We start from the raw sequence: 6,000 nt of genomic DNA, 5'->3' as shown, positions 1-6,000 counted from the left end.
ATCTGGAACTAGATGCGCAGAAGGGTCATTGTGAGTAATGAACAACGTCTGCGTATGTAGTCGGTGTAAGTACGGTATTACCTAGATTTAAACTTGCTCACAGCGTGAATTCCCAACTCGAACGTCTTTGTATGATACTATCCCTGACGATTGACGGATGGGTGACAAGGCATTGATGGATGAGCTGGAGAGGAAAAGTGGGGAGGGGCAACACCTCCTAACACCTGAGAGCGCGAACTCCCATGGTCCCTGTCCTGTGTAAGCATTCAAGGAACATTTTTCTTCTTCCCCGATAAGTGTACATTCTTTTGCATTAAAAAAAGAAAAAAGCTCTGTGTCGTTCGCTGGTCGGCGCCCGCCTGCAAAGAAGGCCTTGCGGGCCCGCTTCCGCCGGCCCTGCCTCTACTATCAGCTTCTCGAGAGAATTTCGGCTGGCCTTGTATTTTGAGTGCACGCTTGCTTCACGCATGAAGAAAGCATGGATGATTGTAAATTTATAATAACTTCACATTATAAGCTGACAAACATCCATGCACATGGTGGTTTATAATGTGAAGATATTATAAGTTTACCAATAGCTATGCCTTCTTCGGGATCCGAACCCAGACCCTTCACTACGGCATTCAGCATCATTAACCATTATATCGCCTGGGCAGCCCTATACATACCAACAGCACAGAAACACCAAATTTATACATAACCAAGTGTTTGGATTTTATTCCTTAAAATACACTATAGGTCGAACTAGGGATCTGGTGGCCTTTTTGCATGCACGCACTGCTCACTTAACAGAACTGGACTTGAATATGAGATAGATTCTGATATAAAGACGCAAATATGGACAGTTCAAAAAATTAGATTGTAGTACAGATTCATAAGAAGGTAACAAATACGGTGCTGTTCATTAAAATTTCTATACCAGGAAGCAAGGCAAATAACAGAATCATATTTATTGTATGTATTGTATTTATTAATAAATATTGAGATTTATTAATAAATATTAATTTATTAATAAATATGAGAGGAAGATATGATTAAATTAACAAGGGGTTTGGCGTTCATAACATGCGGAATTCAGTACACAAAGCTGACACATCTGGCAGCCAGTAACATCTGTAATACGGTTTAACATCTAATTGAACTAAGCTGATACAGGTACTTCATTCCATGCAGCTTTAGTTCTATTTTCTGGCGAGTGATGGCATGGCAATCTCCCGGCAACTCATGATAAGATGTTCTCAATGAGTGAGAGGCCTGGAGAATGTGCTGATCAGGGCAACACTCGGAAACATTCTGTCTCAAAGAACATCAGGGCAGCATAAGTTCGTGCATCATCTTGGTGAAAGAGGGCGTCAAGCAGGCTTTGAAGACAGGACACGGGCATTAAGACATCACAAATGTAACATCTGCCCACATTACCGGTTATGGGAACAAGAGGAGACCAGGATGAAGGTGGAATGGCACCTCATGCCAACACGCCAGGTGCTCAGCCCGTATGACTTTCACGAATGCAAGCTGGCAACGTTTATTCTCCTCTATGCCTCCACACACGGATGCGGTCGTTCTCATGCTGTACGCAGAATATGTTTCGTTTGAATCACGATATGGTGCACTCCTGTGCCCAGTGTCGTCGATGACGTCCATTGTAGGTGCACTAATCTCTGTTGTAGCGTCATGGAAAGCAGCAACAGTGGTCACTGTCCGTGGTGCTGCAGACGTAGTATTTATTATGTAATGAGAGGAAGATATGATTAAATTAACAAGTGGTATGGGGTTAATAACATGCGCAATTCAGTACATAAAGGTAACACTTCTGGCAGCAGCAACATTTGTAATCCGGTTGAGCATCTAATCGAACTAAGCTCGAACGGCAAACACAGGTACTTCATTCCATGCAGCTTCAATTCTATTTTCTGGCCAGTGATGGCATGGCAATCTCCCGGCAACCCATGATAAGATGAGTGAGAGATCTAGAGAATGTGCTGATCAGGACAACACTTGAACACATTCTGTCTCAAGGAACTTCAGAACAGCACAGGCAACATAAAGTCGTGTATCATCTTGTTGAAAGATGGCGTCACGTAGGCCTTGAAGACAGGGCACAGCTACGGGCATTAACACATCAAATGTAAAGACATTTGCTCACACTACCGGTTATGGGAACAAGACGTAACCAGGATGAAGGCGGAATGGCACCTCATACCAGCACGACAGGTGCTGGGCTCATGTGATTTTCACGAATGCAAGTTGCCAATGTCATTCTTGTCTGTGCCTCCGCACACGAATGCGTTCGTATCATGCTGTACACAGAATGGGTTTCGTCTGAATCACGACATGGTGCACTCCTGTACCCAGTGTCGTCGATGACGTCCACTGTAGTTGCAACTGTTTCTGTTGTAGCGTCACTGGAAGCAGCAACAGTGGTCACCGTGCTGACTGTCCGTGGTGCTGCAGACGTCATCTTACTGCCGGCAACGTTCTCTCAGGTTTTAATGCCCCAAGGACACTGAGATTTTGCACGGAGTTTAATATGAACCCATTGATCTCATATTCGCCTTACAGTCATGGGATCCCGACCAACACGGGCAGCAATGTCGCGGAAGAATGAATAGTAGTCCAATGGTCCACGATCTTGCCGTGGTCGAATTCAAACGCATACTAGTAGGAGTTTCTTCTTTTTATAGGGGGCGTAATATAATCTTAATCCGAGCAACCAACGCTTAAATACGATTTCTGAATGAAAAACCCGTTGTTCAATTCCCCCCCATTTATATGCAATGCAGATGGTATTACTCATACATGCTTTGCGCGCATGCGCTGGAATGCTAATTGTTCTTATATCCAGGATGCAGTACTGTATCCAGTATTGAAAGTATATGCCAAGGAATCCTCCAGGAGCACATCCGCCAACTCTACGAGTCAATGCTTAACCGGATTAGAGCTTGCATTAGGGCTAAAGGTATGCCATTGCATTATTTATTTTGCTTTTGTAGCTGTATTTCCTAAATAAAAAATTAAATTCATATCATACTAGTTTCGATTTCAATCCATCTACAGATTTTCGTCTCATTCAGATAACTCCTTTTTGGTGTGTCGTTTTATATGTTACAGAAATGCAACTGAAATTGTAGGTTAAATTAATTGAATATGGCGATGTTTACAAGGGGGATCTGCTTAAGAGGAACGATGCTTTCATGGAGGACTTATTAAGATAAACTGGCTCATATTTACGTTACGCATGGGGAAACCGCGAAAACCAATAATGACCTTTATTTATGTGTCTTTCTAATAAAATCTTACATAGACTGCTATATATTTTATAGCTAGAATAGAGCATTTTCACAGGTTGATTTCATAAATGTTATCAAAATAATGTTAGAATTATGCTTAATGAACAGGTTTCTCCTACATTAAATAATTCCTTCACTACCTAAATGCTTAACGTTCCTCTTATTATTCATTAAATACCAGGGACACAAGTGCAATTTCTCTTATATTAAGACAGATCTTTTTTTTCAGTGTCCTTCAGCTGTTTATGAAAAATACTTTATCTATATAAATTCTTTTTGTAATAAAGATTATTTACAATATTTTTCTTATTTGCTATAACACTTCAGTTTTGCATTGATAGGACAATCAAATTAACCTCTTTTGCAGTTCTTGATAAAGATGCCTATAAATCTGAAAGTAAGGCATTAAATTGTTTTAATACTGTGCATGTAAGTGATTTTAGAAAAAGTTATATAATTTTATCTTTAAATCTATGGAAGATTTAAGAATGCTTTCAACTGAACTGCTGCCATGGTTTTGGTGCTAAGAAGCATCTTGTTCTAGGCAGATAGCACTTGAAATGCATATGCTTATGATTAATAAAACATTAAACCACATGTTCAAAATTCAGCGTAAAACTTCTCATCCTTTTGTAGAATGTTTTTCAATACTGACATGTAAAGTTGAAAGCCTTGTGAACTTTCTTCTTCTTGTTACTTTATTTATACAAGATAATCTATACTGTACAATGGTTGTATCAATAACGCATTTTATTTTAGAATTTCATTCCCTTCTCTATATAACATTGTAATTTGTAATTTACTACTATCGGTATTCTGAATAACTATTTACAAGAAATTACTCTTGGTATTATAAGCATTTCTATAACTATTAATCTCAATGTTTTTGAAAGAGATAGTTTTTCCCCCTCCTTGAATTTTGCATTTATGGTAAAAGAATTTTAAATGCGAGTTTAATGCAAGACATACAAAAGTGTCATCAATTATGATAAAGCAGAATTTATTTTACTCAGTGTGGCTCATATTTACGTTACGCAGTGTAAATGACAGCACGTCTTATAACTCACAGGTAACCAGCGGCTGAGTGATAAAAAATCACTGAATACGGGCAGTTCCTATTCGATTTCAGAAGAACAGGGTTGGCTGCATGGGTGTTTTCATTGTTTTCCCTACCTGTACCATGTATATGAGCTAGTTTTCCCGAGAAAGTCCTCCACGGAGGAATCCTCCCCTTAGAAAGAAAACCCTAGTTTGCTTTGCAATAATCAACTAAAACAAACCAATTATGACTCACAGTTCAAAATACCTCTAATATATTAAAAATATACCAAGTTTATGAAATGAATTTAGTTACATAATGTGAATGTGCCTAATTTCTTATTAACAGTTTCAGATATATACATACCTTAAAATTTATGATATACTGAGATTTATAATAGCCTGAGATATCTCAATAATTACTTTTGTAAAAATTAAGTAAGTTTAATTAATAAACTGATCACTAAAATTTTGAAATTTTAGTGATCAGATAATTAAGTAAGTAATAAATGAAGGTCCCATTTTGGCAAACGTGCTCTGAAATGAAAATATATTTGAAAGCATAAGATTGTGTATGCAAAATAAAGTGCAACTCATTAGCCAGTGGTCTTGTATTTATCTTTTTCTATCATTGGCTGCTCTAGGAAACTTTTGCTTCAGCAGAATTCAAATGCCTACATGCCAGAAAGAATATGACAGTCACGCCTTCTCTGAGAAATGAACATGAAACTGAACTAGGTTGAGGTGACAAATTTTGTTTGACTATTAGGATTATGTAGGTTATTTGTAGAAGGCTGACTGCTATCTTGGGGTTTAGATGAATCAAGATGACAACCTTTTTTCTTACTAGTTACATATTTAGTAACATTTTTTGGAAGTTTTCTTCTGGCAGTTTTAGAAAACCTTTAGGAATACCTTCAGATTTTCTTCATTACTACCAGAAAAAGTATCTGGTTTCCTTTTAAGATGCAAGATTTCATTACTTTGTGTACTTAATTTATCTATTGTCAGGAAGTGTAGCCTGCTATAGAAATAAAAACCCATTCCTTTCACTGCATAACATTAAAGTTCCCCCCCCCCTTTTTTTTTTTGTTAAATATTTTTGGCAGTTTTCAAAGATGAATTTATGCAAAGATCAATATATGGAATAGCTTTGTCGAGCCATACATAGTATCCCTTGATTAATGATTCCATACTCTGATCCAATTCTTGTACTACCACTTTGATAGTTTCAATATCTATATAATTCAGTAGTATTCTTCAGTAAATGAAGTATCTATCTTGTTATGAAGTATTCACGCACAGGCTCATTCCAATCAATCTTTCCAAATGGAACAACATCACTCGCTGGCCTTCTAAGGCTGAAACCTGAATGTATGATACAATGTATGAATGACATACAAGGCATGTCTTATGAATGCGTACAATTATGATTTTTATTAAGGGTACACGGTTAATCTTTGGATTATGGTAACTTGGCGATTTTTTGGCGACCAACCCTGCTACAACAACCTGCTAGCTTTGTTTTGGACGCCATTTTGTTTTCACGAAGTAAAGGCGTGTTTTTTTTTTTTTTTTTTTTTTACTTAACATTTTTTCCAACAATCTGCTAGCCGAATTACGCTTATACTGGAACTTTTATGGAACAAAAATGCTTAATCATGACGAACAT

Source organism: Stegodyphus dumicola, chromosome 1, assembly GCF_044657685.1.
Source record: "Stegodyphus dumicola isolate Sdum_Otavi_A_Nest chromosome 1, ASM4465768v1".
Lineage (NCBI taxonomy): Eukaryota > Metazoa > Arthropoda > Arachnida > Araneae > Eresidae > Stegodyphus > Stegodyphus dumicola.
The sequence above is the reverse complement of the archived record's forward strand: the minus strand, read 5'-3'. Positions refer to the sequence as shown.